Genomic DNA, 16,230 nt, shown 5'->3' with positions numbered 1-16,230 from the left:
TACTTTGAATGTAGCTGGGTACATAGAGAGAGGTGGTCAAGTAAGCCAAATAATGATGATGGATTCAACCCAATTCTGTGACTGGGGGTGAGTGTCTCAAAAGTTTCAGTGCTCGGTCCATCATCTCTTTGTGTTTGTTTGGTTCACCCTAATTTGGCAAGGTATACCCGGACGTGGGTCCCTTGCTCACTCTGCCACTGGATTCCAGCTAGCCAGGATGATGAGGGGTGTTATCCTGAAACCGGTGCCAGGATGTGTGTTTCTGGTTAGGGAAGACGTGGCATGGCAGTTAGCGCTAGACTGTTCCCGTGAGGCACAGGTTCAAGACTGATTTACATATATCTGGGTCTGCACCGAGGTGGCAAAGTGAGCTAAAGAACGATGATTCATTCAACCCAGATCTGTGACTGGTGGTGAGTGTCTAAAAAGTTTCCGTACTCCGTCCATCATCTCTTTGTGTTTGCTTTGTTATCCTTAAGTTGGCAGGGTATGCCCAGACGTGGGTCCCTTGCTCCCTTGCCACTGGATTCAAGCTAGTCTGGCGGCTGAGGGGTGTTACCCCAAAACAGGTCCCAGGATGCTTGTTTCCGGTTCAGGAAATACCTGGCTTGGCTGTTCCAGCCAGACTGTTCTCATGAGGCACAGGGTCAAAACTGATTTTCATATATCTGGATCCAAACTAAGGTGGCAAAGTGAGCTAAAGAACGATGATGGATTCAAGCCAGATCTGTGACTGGGGGGGGGGAGGGTCTGTCTGAAAACTTTCAGTGCTCCGTCCATCATCTCTTTGTGCTTGCTTTGTTTGCCTTCATTTGGCAGGGTATGCCTAGACATGGGTCCCTTGCACACTTTGCCACTGGATTCAAGCGCGCGTGGATGATAAGGGATGTTATTCCGAAACCAGTCCTAGGATGCTGTTTCCCCTTCAGGGAAGACCCGGCTTGGCAGTTCGGGCTGGACTGTTCCCATGAGACGCAGGATCAAGACTGATTTGCATATAAGTGGATACCAACTGAGGTGGCAAAATGAGCTAAAGAACAGTGCTAGATTCAACCCAGATCAATGGCTTTGGGGAACTGTCTGAAAACGTTCAGTGCTCCATCCATCATCTCTTTGTGTTGGCTTTGTTTGCCCTAAGTTGGCAAGGTATGCTCAGACTTGGGTCCCTTGCCCACTTTGTTACTGGATTAAAGCTAGCCTGGCCGATGAGGAGTGTTACCCCAAAACCAGTCCGAGGATGCTTATTTCCGGTTCAGGGAAGACCTGCCTCAGCAGTTTGGGCTGGACTGTTCCCAGAAGGCCCAGGATCAGGACTAATTTGCATGAAGCTGGGTACGGAGAGACGTGGCCAAGTAAGATGATGGATTCAACCCAGATCTGTGACTGGGGGTGAGTGTCTCAAAAGTTTCAGTGCTTGGTCCATCATCTCTTTATGTTTGTTTTGTTCAATCTAGGTTGGCAGGGTATACCCATACGTGGGTCCCTTGCTCACTCTGCCACTGGATTCAAGCTAGCCAGGATGATGTGGGGTGTTATCCCGAAACCGGTCCCAGGATGTTTGTTTCTGGTTCAGGGAAGACGTGGCTTGGCAGTTAGGGCTGGACTGTTCCCATGGGGCACAAGGTCATGACTGATTTACATATTTCTGGGTCCGCACTGAGGTGGCGAAGTGAGCTAAAGAATGATGATGGATTCAACCCAGATCTGTGACTAGTGTTGAGTGTCTAAAAAGTTTCTGCACTCTGTCCATCATCTCTTTGTGTTTGCTTTGTTATCCCTAAGTTGGCAAGGTATGACCAGACGTGGGTCCCTTGCTCCCCTTGACACTGGATTCAAGCTAGTCTGGCGGATAATGGGTGTTACCCCAAAACCGGTCACAGGATGCTTGTTTCCGGTTTAGGAAATCCCTGGCTTTGGCTGTTCTGAACAAAGGTGGTGAACTGAGCTAAAGAACGATGATGGATTCAAGCTAGATCTGTGACTTGGGGGGACTGTCTCAAAACTTTCAGTGCTCTGTCCCTCATCTCTTTGTGTTTGCTTTGTTTGCCCTAAGTTGGCAGGGTGTGCACAGAAATGGGTTCCTTGCACACTTTGCCACTGGATTCCAGCTAGCCTGGTTGATGAGGGGCGTTACCTAAAAACCGATCCCAAGATGCTTGTTTCGGTTCAGGGCGACCTGTCTTGGCAGTTCAGGATTGTTCCCATGAGGCACTGGGTCAAGACTGATTTGCATATAACTGGATACCAACTGAGGTGGCAAAATGAGCTAAACAACAATGATGGATTCAACCCAGATCTGTGACTTGGGGGGACTGTCTGAAAACTTTCAGTGCTCTGTCCATCATCTCTTTGTGTTTGCTGTGTTTGCCCTAAGTTGGCAGGGTATGCTCAGACATGGGTCCCTAGCTCACTTTTCCCCTGGATTCAAGCTAGCCTAGCGGATAAGGGGTGTTATCCCAAAACCGGTTCCAGGATGCTTGTTTCCGGTTCAGGGGCTACCTGGCTCAGCAGTTCGGGCTGGACTGTTCCCATGAGACACAGGGTCAAGACTGATTTGCATATAGCTGGATCCAAACTGAGGTGGTTCAGTGACCTAAGAACGATGATGGATTCAACACAGATCTATGACTTGGGATAGTAGCTGAAAAGTTTAATTGCTCCTTCCATCATCTCTTGCCATTTGCTTTGTTTGCCCTAAGTTTGCAGGGTATGCCCAGATGTGGGTTTCTTGCTCACTTTGTTACTGGATTCAAGCTAACCTGGTTAATGAGGGGTGCTACCCCGAAACCAGTCCTAGGATGATTGCTTCCAGTTTAGGGAAGACCTGGCTTGGACATTCGGGCTGGGCTGTTCACAAGAGGCACAAGATGAAGACTAATTTACATGTAGCTGGGTCCGAATTGAGGAGTCGAAGTAAGCTAAAGAATGATAATGTATTCAACCCAGATATGTGAATGAGGGTGAGTGTCTGAAAAGATTCACTGCTCCGTCCATCATCTCTTTGTATTTGCTTTGTTTTCCCTAAGTTGGTAGGGTATGCCCAGACGTGGGTCCCTTGCTCACTCTGTTACTGGATTCAACCTAGCCTGGATGATGAGGTGTTTTATTCCGAAAGTGGTACTGAGATGATTGTTTCTGGTTCAGGGAAGACGTGGATTGGCACTTAGGGCTGGACTGTTCCCATGGGGCACAGGGTCAAGACTGATTTACATATATCTGGGTCCGCACTGAGGTGGCGAAGTGAGCTAAAGAACGATGATGGATTCAACCCAGATCTGTGACTGGTGGTGAGTGTCTAAAAAGATTCCACAGTGCGTCCATCATCTCTTTGTGTTTGCTTTGTTATCCCTAACTTGGCAGGATATGCCCTGACGTGGGTCCCTTGCTTCCCTTGCCACTTGATTCAAGCTAGTCTGGTGGATGAGGGGTGTTACCCCAAAGCCGGTCCCTCTCACTTGTTTCTGGTTCAGGAAATCCCAAGGTCAAGACTGATTTGCAAATAGCTGGGTCCGAACTGAGGTGACAAAGTGAGCTAAAGAAGAATGATTGATTCAACCCAGATCTGTGACCGAGGGTGAGTTTCTGAAAAGTTTTAGCGCTCCATCCATCATCTCTTTGTGTTTGCTTTGTTTGTCCTAAGTTGGCAGGGTATGCTCAGACATGGGTCCCTTGCTCACTTTGCCACTGGACTCAAGCTACCCTGGCAGATGAGGGGCGTTACCTGAAAACCAGTCCCAAGATGCTTGTTTCGGTTCCGGGGCGACCTGTCTTGGCAGTTCAGGCTGGACTGTTCCCATGAGGCACAGGGTCAAGACTGAATTGCATATAGCTGGATCCGGACTGCAGTGGCGAAGTAAGCTAAAAACGATGATGGATTCAACCCAGATGTGTGACTGGGGGTTAGTGTCTGAAAAGTTTCAGCGCTCCATCCATCATCTCCTTGTGTTTGCTTTGTTCACCCTAATTTGGCAGGGTTTGCCCAGACCTGGGTAGCTTCCTCACTTTGTAACTGGATTCAAGCTAGCCTGGCTAATGAGGGGTGTTTCCCCAAAACCGGTCCCAGGATGTTCGATTCAATTCATGGAATACCTGTCTTGGCAGTTCGGGCTGGACTTCTCCCATGAGGCAAGGGTCAAGACTTATTTGCATATAGCTGGGTCTGAACTGAGGTGGCGAAGTGAGCTAAAGAACGATGATGAATTCAACCAAGATCTGACACTGGGGGTGAGTGTCGGAGAGGTTTCAGCCCTAAGTCCATCATCTCTTTGTGTTTGCTCTGTTTGCCCTAAGTTGGAAGATGTTAGAAATGGGATTTCTGGTTGGCTAAGGCTTGAGCCAAAGCCAGGCAGAAACCACCACTCCAGTCAGGGCAAGGGAGTTACACGCCAAAGATAACCCCTGCTCACCCCCCTAGTAGCTTGGCATGAGCAGTCAGGCTTATCCTGGAGGCAATGTGTGAAGTATTTACGCACACACACAGCATCAACATCCCAGGCACACCACAAAAGATACCCGACACAATTTTATATAAAAATAGCCTTTGTATTCTGATAACACATTAGAATAGTAAACACATAGCATACAGTGTGCCAACTGGCACGTGCAATATTCACAAGGGAATATTTACACAGGACAAGGCCACGTGGGCCACTGTCAGAACCATCACAAAGCAAACTTGGTAAATGTAACATAGATCATAAACATACAACCAGTAACCACTGGTAATAACTGTACTCCACGTCAACCTGTAATACAAACTACATTATGCACAGTCACATCAGGTGCGAATTACATCCCGTGCCAACCTCACCAGCATAAACACATTATACAATCTCTCACTAGTCTAAACAGGTAAACAACCTTTACAACGAAACTTTTACAACGCACTACCATTACAACGCGGTCATTACAACGCAAACTATTACAACGCATTGCTCTGGGGGGCGCTCTAGGATAGGGAATAGGTTAATTTACTATCCATAACCTTCCCTAGTGTCCACGGGGACTGGAGTTGGAATAGTAAATTAAACTATTCACTATCCAGCACCCCAACACCCCAACGCGCTATGCGTTGTAATGGTATGCATTGTAAAAACTGCGATGTAAAGGTAGGCTTTGTAAAAGTATGCGTTGTAACGTCATACATCCGTCTAAACACCTTAGACCCTACCTCCTAATTATAACTTACATTAGGGGCGTAAATCACAGAGTGAAACATAATCTCGATAGCATAAACCATAATATGCTACACAACCTCATAATCATAAACCACAGTTTAACCCCTTCGCTCCTAAGCCTTTTTTTGGCAATTTGGGTTAGTGCCCGCTTAGGCCCCTGTAACTTTTTGACCACATAAGGTATCCACGCCAAATTTGCGTCCTTTTCTTCCAACATCATGTGGATTCTAAAGGTGCCCAGGGTTTGTGTGTTCCCTTGGAGGGGTCCCAGAAATGAACCAAAATACAGTGAAAGTTTTTTTCTGAAAAATGCGAAAAACGGGCTGCAAATGAAAGCCTCTGGGATTTTCCCTGCAAATGTTTTCAAAAAAGGGTTTGTGGGGCTGAAATCACCATTTTCTCAGCTTTTAGTGAATGACAGTCTTTTGTCAGAGAACCAACATTTTTTACACAGTTTTGGCATTTTTCTGGGACATAGCCTATTTTTGCTATTTTTAGAGCTTTCAACCTCCTTCCAGTTAATGGTAGAAATGAGTTTAAAAGCAATAATGGATCCTGGAAAGCTATACATTTTCGAAAAGTAGACAGAATTCTGAACTCAGAAAGGGGTCATTTGTCTAAATCCATGGAGGCTTCTTTATAGAAACTAACAGTTTACTATTGGAATAATTGAAAATTTGTTGAAAAAAAACAGCCTTTTGTCTCAACGTTTTCACCTATAACTTATTGTAATTTTGACAGCTCTTGGACAGCAATATACTATTACATCCGTTAGACCTTCCTGGTTGTGGGGATATATAGGACTTGTAGTTTCACCAAGAACCAGACGAACCTAGATCCAAAAACTGAGCAGCAACTTGCAATGGTATTTTATTATTTACTGGGTATAGAGCACTTATTCTTGGAAAATGTATACATGGAAAAATCTGTATGAAAGACACCTATGTATTTCCGAATTGGGTACAAATTATAGAGTTTAGAAACAGTATATATTTGCACATTTTCAAAATTGGGAATACTCATACTAGCATGAGAATTATTGGTCATTTTTGAAAAAGATTTTTTTTTTTACACAATGTCTTTCATTGGGAAGGGAGAAATGCATGAAAAATCAATTGGTAATAACAGTTGATTTACCAATATGAATTACCCTAAGTCTCTCGATAAAAACGGTACCTCACTTGTGTGGGTCGGCCTTGTGCCTGCGACAGGAAACGGTGCAAAATGCAACGTGGTCACACCTCAATTTTGCAGTTAAAAATTGACCCTTTTATGGCAAAGTGCCTAGCTGTAGTTTTTGCACCCTAGCTCTGCCGGCACCTAGGGAAACCTAGCAAACCTGTACATTTTTGAAAACTAGACACCCAGCGGAATTCAGGATGGGGTGACTCGACTGCCTACCACCAGGTTCTGTTACCCAGAATCCCTTGCAAAGCTAAGAAATTGACAAAATAAACGCATTTTCCTCACATTTCTGTGGTGGAAAGTTCTGGAATCTGCGTGGATCAACAAATTTCCACCCACCCAGCGTTCCCCTAGGTCTCCCAAAAAAAATGGTACCTCACTTGCGTGGGTAGGCATAGTGGCTGCAACAGGAAAAGGTCCAAATCGTACGGTGGAGGATTTAAAATAACCTATAGCAAAACTACCTTGTTTTTGGGGGGGGGGCACCTGAGTTTTTGGCCCGGTGCTCGGCAGCCATCTTTGGAAACTACCAAACCCAAACCGTTATGAAAACTAGACACCCGGGGGAGTCCAGGGAGGTATGGCATGCATGAGTCCCCAAATGTCTTCCTACCCAGAATTCCTTGCAAACCTTAAAATTAGGTAAAAAATCTCTTTTCCAAACTTTTTTGCGTGGGATTTCCGTGCCGACAAAAATGTCCTACCACCCAGCGTTTCCCTTGTTCTCCCGAGTAAAATTATACCTCACTTGTGTGGGTGCCCCAAAGCAGAACAGGCTAAAAATGAATTTTTTAAAATTGTAGTATTTAGGATTGACAAATTAAGCACCTCACCTTAGTCACAGGCCTTTGGCCCACCCACACAAGTAAGGTATCATTTTACTAGGGATATCAAGGGGAACGCTGGGTATGAGGACATTCGTGCCAGCACGGAGATCCCACGCAAAAATGTATGGAAAAGTGTTTCTTTTAACCTAAATTTAAGGTTTGCAGGGATTTCTGGGTAGGAAAACATTGGGGGACCCACGCATGCCATACCTCCCTGGACTTCCCGGGTGTCTAGTTTTCAGAAATATGTGGGTTTGGTAGGTTTCCCTAGATGGACGTCTAGCACGGGGCCAAAAACCCAGGTAACCCCTCTTGCAGAAGCTGGTGGTTTTGACATTGTCAAAATCACCAGTTTCTGCATTCTGAGCATTCTTTTGCATTCTGGGCAGCCCCCACCCCCACACATAAAAAAGCCAGTGTAATCGTTGGCGTCAAGTGGGCTTTTTGCCCACCCGGGGGGGCAGATTCGGGGCTACTGCCCCCATCCTCCCTCCAGGGGGGATAGAAAGGCTGTCATTGTTGCGGGTGGGGGGTGGGGGCATTGGCATACCCATTTTGGGCAGCCTCCAACCTAAGACAAATGTGCCCACAAATCCTGTGTGTCTGGTGGGTTTTTTGCCCCCTCGGGGGGGGGCAGATTGGGGCTACGGCCCCATCTGTCCCCGGGAGGGGCAGGAAGGCTGTAATTTTAGCGGGAAGGGGGTGGGCATGGGCATGCCAGTTTTGGGCAGCCCCACCCTATTTCAAATTTGTCCCCCCAAAAAATCCCTGGCGTCTAGTGGGCTTTTTGCCCCCCCCGGCAGGGCAGATTGGGGGTACTGCCCCCATCTACCCCCAGGGGGGTCAGAAAGTCCGCTAGACGCCAGGGAGTTTTGGGGGTATATTTTGATTGAATGCCCCCACCCTAATAAAAATTTGCCTAAAAAAAATTCCCTGGGGGGACTTTTTACCCCCCCAGGGATGCAGATTGGAGGCTACTGCCCCATCAGCTCCCAGGGGGGGCAGGAAGGCTGTTTTTTTTGTGGGGGAGGGGGTGGGGGCATAGGCATGCCCGTTTTGGGCATCTCATCCAAATTCAAATTTGCCCGCAAAAAAATCCCTGGCGTCTAGTGGGCGGGGCAGATTGGGGGTACTGCCCCCATATGCCTCCCCGGGGGGTCAGAAAGACCACTAGACACCAGGGAGTTTTTTGGGTAAATTTTAATTAGGGAGGGGTCTGCCCAAGACGGGCATGCCAATGCCCCCACCCTAATAAAAATTTGCCTAAAAAAAATCCCTGGTGTCTAGTGGACTTTTTGCCCCCCTGGGGGGGCAGATTGGGGGCTACTGCCCCAACCGCCCCCCAGGGGGGGCAGGAAGGCTGTTTTTGTTGCAGGGAGGGGGTGGGGGCATGGGCATGCCTGTTTTGGGCAGCCACACACTATTTCATATTTGCCCCCTCAAAAAATCCCTGGCGTCTAGTGGGCTTTTTGTCCCCCCTGGCAGGGCAGATTGGGAGCTAATGCCCCCAACTGCCTCCCAGGGCGGGCAGAAAGCCAACTAGACGCCAGGGAGTTTTAGGGGCAGATTGGAGGCTACTGCCCCATCAGCCCCCAGGGGGGGCAGGAAGGCTGTTATTTTTGTGGGGGTGGGGGCATAGGCATGCCCGTTTTGGGCAGCCCTTCCAAATTCAAATTTGCCCGCAAAAAAATCCCTGGCGTCTAGTGGGCTTTCTGGCCCCCCGGGGGGGACAAATTGGGGGCTACTGCCCCCATCTGTCCCCAGGGGGGGCAGAAAGTCTGTAATGGTGGCGGGGGTGGGGGCATTGGTGTGGCAGTTTCGGGCAGCCCCCACCCTAAAACAAGTGCACACAAAAAATCCCTGGTGCATAGTGGGCTTTCTGCCCCCCGGGGGGGGGCAAATTGGGCGCTACTGCCCCCATCTGTCCCCCAGGGGGGGTGTCGTGTATTTCTATAGGTTCTGAATCGATCCCCCTATTCCTGACCCTATTCTGGTTAAACTACCTAGCTAGTTAACTAACAGTCAGCCCATGAGGCAAGAAATTCCCCATGATGCAGATACCGTTATCTGACGCAGTCACACTACGGCACAGGAACGTGTTATCTGATTAGGTCATAACGCTTGAGATCTAATTAGACAAGCGATATTCCTCCAGCCCCTGATAAGGCATACGACGTTCTCATAACAAATCAAACCTATGACAACCTGGATAATCCGTGCGGCCATTGTTTTGATTTCACAGAGAACTTTAGTAAAGAATGTGCTAACGAGCAAGTCGTATGACATCTTTATTGACGTACCTATGTCCATCCTTACGTCAATCCCGGCACCTTTAAGGTATAAATATTGCCGATCTTGCCCTATGCAAAACACACGCGTGGTGACAAGACGGAGCAGCCATACTTGCCGAAGCCGAGAGCAGAAGCAGACCCCGCAGGCAGCAGCCCCGCCTTCCTGACGCGCTGAGAGACGCGCTGCTATCTCAAGCCGAGAGACCCAGCACCGGCGCTTCCGGGTAGCCCTCGCAGGCAGCCTGGAATATCGAGAGCAGAGAAAGAGATACCATTCCTCATTCATCCTAAATTCCAGGTACAGAACTGAATAACCCCTCCTAGAGAATTCTTTAGTTATTCACTTGGCAAAAACAAACTTAACTTAAACTGTAACTTTCTATTCCCGCCCACGCATTAGACTTAGGTCAGGTACACGGGGTAGGCGTATTTAGAAACACCAGTTGAGTACGTTTAGTCAAATGTATATGTGTATGTAAATATATTTTAATCATTTTAAACATCATATGGCTCAGAAACCATATCAATGTTTTTACAGTATTATTTTATACTATTGCTTCTAATGTATGCACTTTACTTAACTATAAGTATCGCAATAATATCGATCCATTTCTCTTGTACGAGAAAAGAGACTGATCAATAAATAACACCTTTTATTGAACACGCCCGTCTCTTCCTTTTCTCTACATTCTGATGAGACTAAGAATGCACGTACTGACTGAGTAAAATAATTGCCTTGTGCTCACACGACTCTCGAGATTGACTCTTGATTAGGGGAGAGCAAAGTTGTCATGTTCTATGGTTGTCAGAAACTAAATCCCTTCTTGTCTAATCAGGGAAGTTAATCCTTCCTTGAACATTCGAGAAAGTTTCTAGCGAACTCTGAGCTTAGCTGGCAAACCCAAAAATTAAGTCTAGTATCGACAGTAGTAGACCTAGTTAACGTCTGGCCTAGGCCTTTACTGCTGTAGGTACTATTCCAATGCGCAGAGCCTATTGGTAAAATAGGAACTACACTACATGGCGTCCTCGTTAGTATAGTGGTCAGTATCCCCGCCTGTCACGCGGGAGACCGGGGTTCAATTCCCCGACGGGGAGCCACATGTAGTGTAGTTCCTATTTTCCCAATAGGCTCTGCGCATTGGAATAGTACCTACAGCAGTAAAGGCCTAGGCCAGACGTTAACTAGGTCTACTACTGTCGATACTAGACTTAATTTTTGGGTTTGCCAGCTAAGCTCAGAGTTCGCTAGAAACTTTCTCGAATGTTCAAGGAAGGATTAACTTCCCTGATTAGACAAGAAGGGATTTAGTTTCTGACAACCATAGAACATGACAACTTTGCTCTCCCCTAATCAAGAGTCAATCTCGAGAGTCGTGTGAGCACAAGGCAATTATTTTACTCAGTCAGTACGTGCATTCTTAGTCTCATCAGAATGTAGAGAAAAGGAAGAGACGGGCGTGTTCAATAAAAGGTGTTATTTATTGATCAGTCTCTTTTCTCGTACAAGAGAAATGGATCGATATTATTGCGATACTTATAGTTAAGTAAAGTGCATACATTAGAAGCAATAGTATAAAATAATACTGTAAAAACATTGATATGGTTTCTGAGCCATATGATGTTTAAAATGATTAAAATATATTTACATACACATATACATTTGACTAAACGTACTCAACTGGTGTTTCTAAATACGCCTACCCCGTGTACCTGACCTAAGTCTAATGCGTGGGCGGGAATAGAAAGTTACAGTTTAAGTTAAGTTTGTTTTTGCCAAGTGAATAACTAAAGAATTCTCTAGGAGGGGTTATTCAGTTCTGTACCTGGAATTTAGGATGAATGAGGAATGGTATCTCTTTCTCTGCTCTCGATATTCCAGGCTGCCTGCGAGGGCTACCCGGAAGCGCCGGTGCTGGGTCTCTCGGCTTGAGATAGCAGCGCGTCTCTCAGCGCGTCAGGAAGGCGGGGCTGCTGCCTGCGGGGTCTGCTTCTGCTCTCGGCTTCGGCAAGTATGGCTGCTCCGTCTTGTCACCACGCGTGTGTTTTGCATAGGGCAAGATCGGCAATATTTATACCTTAAAGGTGCCGGGATTGACGTAAGGATGGACATAGGTACGTCAATAAAGATGTCATACGACTTGCTCGTTAGCACATTCTTTACTAAAGTTCTCTGTGAAATCAAAACAATGGCCGCACGGATTATCCAGGTTGTCATAGGTTTGATTTGTTATGAGAACGTCGTATGCCTTATCAGGGGCTGGAGGAATATCGCTTGTCTAATTAGATCTCAAGCGTTATGACCTAATCAGATAACACGTTCCTGTGCCGTAGTGTGACTGCGTCAGATAACGGTATCTGCATCATGGGGAATTTCTTGCCTCATGGGCTGACTGTTAGTTAACTAGCTAGGTAGTTTAACCAGAATAGGGTCAGGAATAGGGGGATCGATTCAGAACCTATAGAAATACACGACAGGGGCAGAAAGTCTGTAATGGTGGTGGGGGGGTGGGGGCATTGGCGTGCCAGTTTCGGGCAGCCCCCACCCTAAAACAAAGTGCACAAAATAAAATCCCTGGTGCATAATGGGCTTTCTGCCCCCCGGGGGGGGCAAATTGGGGGCTACTCCTCCCATTTGCCCCCCAGGGGTGGCAGAAAAGCTGTAATGGTGCCGGGGGTGGGGGCATTGGCGCGCCCATTTCGGGCAGCCCCCACCCTAAAAAAAGTGCCACCAAAAAAATTCCCTGGTGTATAGTGGGCTTTCTGCCCCCCGGGGGGGGCAGATTGGGGGACTATAGCCCCATCTGCCCCTCAGGGGGGGCCGAAAGACTAAATACTATAAATTTATTTATGGGGGGAGTAAAGGCCCTTGCCCAAGGGGCCGCTCCCCCCTCCCTGTTGTCTAGTGGGCGGATCCCTGCTTGGGGATCGCCCTCCTGGGGCAATCCACAAGCAGGGATCCACTCGGGAGGGGTACCATTGGAAAGGGGAGATTCTCCCCTTTCCAATGATACCTCTCCCGTCTTTCTACGTGCTCAGGGGGCTGAGATAGCCCACTGAGCATGTAGAAAGTGAAACTGAAATGAGCCTAAATGCTCATTTTAGTTTCGGTTTGTGTTCAATGACGACAGCGCGACGTGCGCGCTGATCGTCATTGAACAGAAACCAGGGAGGGGGCCTCGGGAGCTGGGGAAGCTCTTCCCCAGCTCCCAAGGGCAGAGGGGTGAAAAGGAAATCCCTCTGCTGTCTGCAGCAGAGGGATTTCGTGCCCCTGGCCTCATGACGGAATGGTTCCGTCATCAGCACAGGAGCACCAATGCTCATGACGGAACCATTCCGTCAAGAGCATGGAAGGGGTTAAAGGTATAAAACACAGGGTGCGCAAAACATACTAAATGCATTACATTTCCTAGCACCACATTGCATGAGCACATCAATCGCATTAGGGCCTTGCGTCCTATACATCTACCAGCCCCCCTGGCCAACTGGCCTTTCAAAAAGGGGCTCGAATGCCCTGAGTCCAGAATGTCAGGGCGCGCTTCCTAGGCAGCGCCAGCCTAGGCAACGCCAGTAAAGGTTGCAGCTGCCCACTACTTGCTGGGGAGCTGAGAACAATAACAAGGCCCTAAACGCTGCTGCTGGCACTAAGTGCTGTGCAGCTGTGGAAGGCCTGGCACCTCTGTGCCACCTCTGTCCATCTCAGGGACTCTCACTCAAATGAAGCCTAAATGGTGCAGCTGCCCACTAATTGCTGGGCAGCTGTAAATAGTCACATGGGCTCTCGCTGGCCCCTGGGAATAAATTGCGCCAACCGTTGGAGCCATCTGGCTCTGAAATCAACTGTGCCCCTGGAGCACACTGGCTCCTTACATAATCAAATAGGGCCCCAAACGTTGGAGCCACAAGGCTCAGAACCAATAAACATGCCCCACGCTGGAGCCTCCAGGGGCTCTGGAAATAGATATGCCCCCAAGCGCTGGAGATCACACAAGCCCTCAACTGCGGCAACTACGGGCCCCTCTGGCCCAGGAAACAACCATGCTCATCGTTGGAATGGCCCACTGAGCACACTGACTCTAAACTAAAACACCCAAAAGCTGTCCCCCCCTCCCCCCCCCCCCCACGGAGGCTTACTCACCGGTTTCTTGGTGGGACTCCAGTCCAGCTTCCGATGTCGGGAGGGGGATCCGAGGGGCTCTCTCCTCCTTCCGAGAGCCCCGCCTGCAATTAGGATTGGAGCGGGGCTCCCTCCTCGCACCGGGAGCCCCGAAGGACCATGGCTGCATTCTTTCGTCACCCGGGCCCCCTTCTGGGACCCGGGACTCCTCGTGGCCACTCGGGGAGGCAGGGTAGGCTCCCATCCTCCCCTCGCAGCACCAGCTTCCGGCCCCACTTCCCCTTCCGTCTGGCAGCCCCACCCACAACCAGGCAGGCCACGGATGGCGATCTCGGGGGGAAAAAGAGGGGTAGGCTCCTTCTAGCTTGAAACCCGCTAGGGATGCAATTAACAAAGCGGCCATAATCGGGGTAGGCAACCGAAATATAAATAATTCAAGAAGCGGGGTGGCACCCGCAATAAGCACAAAGTGGGGGGATCCCCAGACAGGGGGAATCCCTCGCACACGCTGCAGCCCAGCGCTGCAGGGTTAAAATAAAGCGCTCCCAGAGGGGAAAATCAAGCGCTCACCAGGCATGCATTTTAAAAGTATAGCAAAGCGCTCCCATGCTGCCAAAGGTCCTGGGGGCTGGGAAGACAGGTGAAAGGGTGCAGGGAATCATTCCAGCAAAACAGGAGGGTCCCCAAGAAGTCCTTCAGGCATCTAGGGGCTGGGCAGGGCCCAGGGAGGCAAGCCTTCCCCTGGGTCCCCAGCAGCAGCACGCCCCTGGTAGATTCAAGTCAGGAACAAGAACAACATCTTGGGGTCACAGCGCCTTTTTTATACACATATAATCCTTTGTCTACAAGGTGCAGTCAATGGGAGAAACAGCTACAACTGATTCAGGGGAACTCCTGAGCACTTTGTTTTGCTCAGCCCCTCTCTCCCTTTCACTGGCCAGGCTAGGCACATCAGACACACCACAGGGGGGGAGCCAGCATTGTGGAGGGAAGGCACAGCCCTATTCAGGTCCCAGGTGCAACTCTCCATTCACCACCGGGCAGACCCATCCTGGCTCCGGGAGCCAAGTACACCAGCCAGCCCCTATCACTCACAAGCCAGACAGTCAATTCACATTCACTGCACACAGACATGCCAACTTCTAAAAGTGGCACGTCTACACTAGACACATTAAATCTGCGCACACCGTCGCGCAGTGGAGAAGCGTGGCTCAGTGGTTAGAGGCGGCAGACCCGGAAGCTGAGATCGACTGTGGACCAGGGTTCGATTCCCCGCCTCGGCAGGTCTCGGGCTCAAAAATTCCACGGACTCGACAATTCTCGCTCTGGTGCCTACTCAACTCACGGGGTCACACTCTGCGACGCTGGGCAATAGCTTGCTTAATCTCCACTATGGCCCCTCGCGGCGGGATGCCTGGCTTTCACCTTGTGGACACCCTGCCGGGGTTTCTCACAGGGAAATACCAGGACGGGTTCCCTAAGCAAGCACCGGGACGCTTACGGGCAGCCGTGCGCTTTACAAATCCAGGACATTTACATTTACATTTAATCTCACGAGTTCGCACATACCAAACTCGCCCCTGCACTCCCCACACATCAGGAACTACCATGGACACACATATCCCCATGCATTTATATGGGAGGGCAGGCCACTCTCACCACACATACACAGAGAGCGCATGCAAAACTCCACAAGCCCACAATATGGCCTCTTGGTTGCAACCTTGTTTTTAAGATGTATGGATGAGTAAGCATCTGTGGAGGTAGGGTAGTGTATTGAGTGAAAAATGGTGTCTTAAAATTGCCTAATGGGTACCATCAGGTTCTTTAATGTATGATCCTCTTGGCAGGGTTAAAAACAAGAGTGTAAAGGTGTTCAATGGGTATAATGGGCTGTGAAAATTTCTCAGTGTGTGATGAAATGGTCAACATGTTTAACACCTATATGGTCCAGGGGGGATCTGTGGCGTTTCTCCAGGACCGAATAAAGTTAGTGAGTAATCCCTATACTACACTAATGAGATCTCAATATCCAACCAACACAGAGTGAGAAGAGAACCTATACAATATAGTGAGAGTCACATGAAAGCAGTACATATGGTAAGTACCTTCCTGAAAACCTCCTAAGAAATAAAGGTAATTATTCATAGTCATATTTCTCATGCTGTAAAACTGCATTTAAAACTTGCTAGGAGTGCAATAGTAACTCCTTTCTGATCAGTGAAAATAGAGTGCACACATACCTGGCAAGTGACATAAAGGTGCTGTACAGACGTTATCATACCAAGACAAGCAGCTGTCATTGAGAGGTTTATACACACTGATGCTTTTGCCCAGCAGCTGGCTGATATCTCTGTGAAAGGTGTGCAGCTTAAGAGCAAGATTGGGTCCTACACTCTTTTTGATCAGGTAACGGGGTGGATCATCCAACATGGGGATTCTTAGCAGAAAATACATATACACCCTAGACACATAGGTTAGGGAACGCATAGTAGGAGGACACCTGATTGTTATAGTGCTTCATCTGTTTGCATACATATGTTGTTTCAACAAGATGGTGGAACCTTATTTTTTCACTGTCATGATACTGCTCATAACTTACATCTGCTTAAGTCTATTGATCATTGCAGCAC

The 16,230-nt window shown here is 48.4% G+C and overlaps 1 protein-coding gene and 1 non-coding gene across 2 annotated transcripts in view; both read left to right on the top strand.

Moving 5' to 3' along the window:
- Positions 1–16,230, top strand: part of LOC144769270 (olfactory receptor 5V1-like) — a 91,324-nt gene that overhangs the window by 8,155 nt on the left and 66,939 nt on the right. The window lies entirely within an intron of this gene.
- TRNAD-GUC (transfer RNA aspartic acid (anticodon GUC)) lies at positions 10,507–10,578 on the top strand. Its single transcript has one exon. It is a non-coding gene; the product is annotated as a tRNA-Asp (tRNA).

This window comes from Lissotriton helveticus, chromosome 1_1, assembly GCF_964261635.1.
Source record: "Lissotriton helveticus chromosome 1_1, aLisHel1.1, whole genome shotgun sequence".
NCBI lineage: Eukaryota > Metazoa > Chordata > Amphibia > Caudata > Salamandridae > Lissotriton > Lissotriton helveticus.
This window is presented reverse-complemented; position numbering and strand designations above follow the sequence as displayed.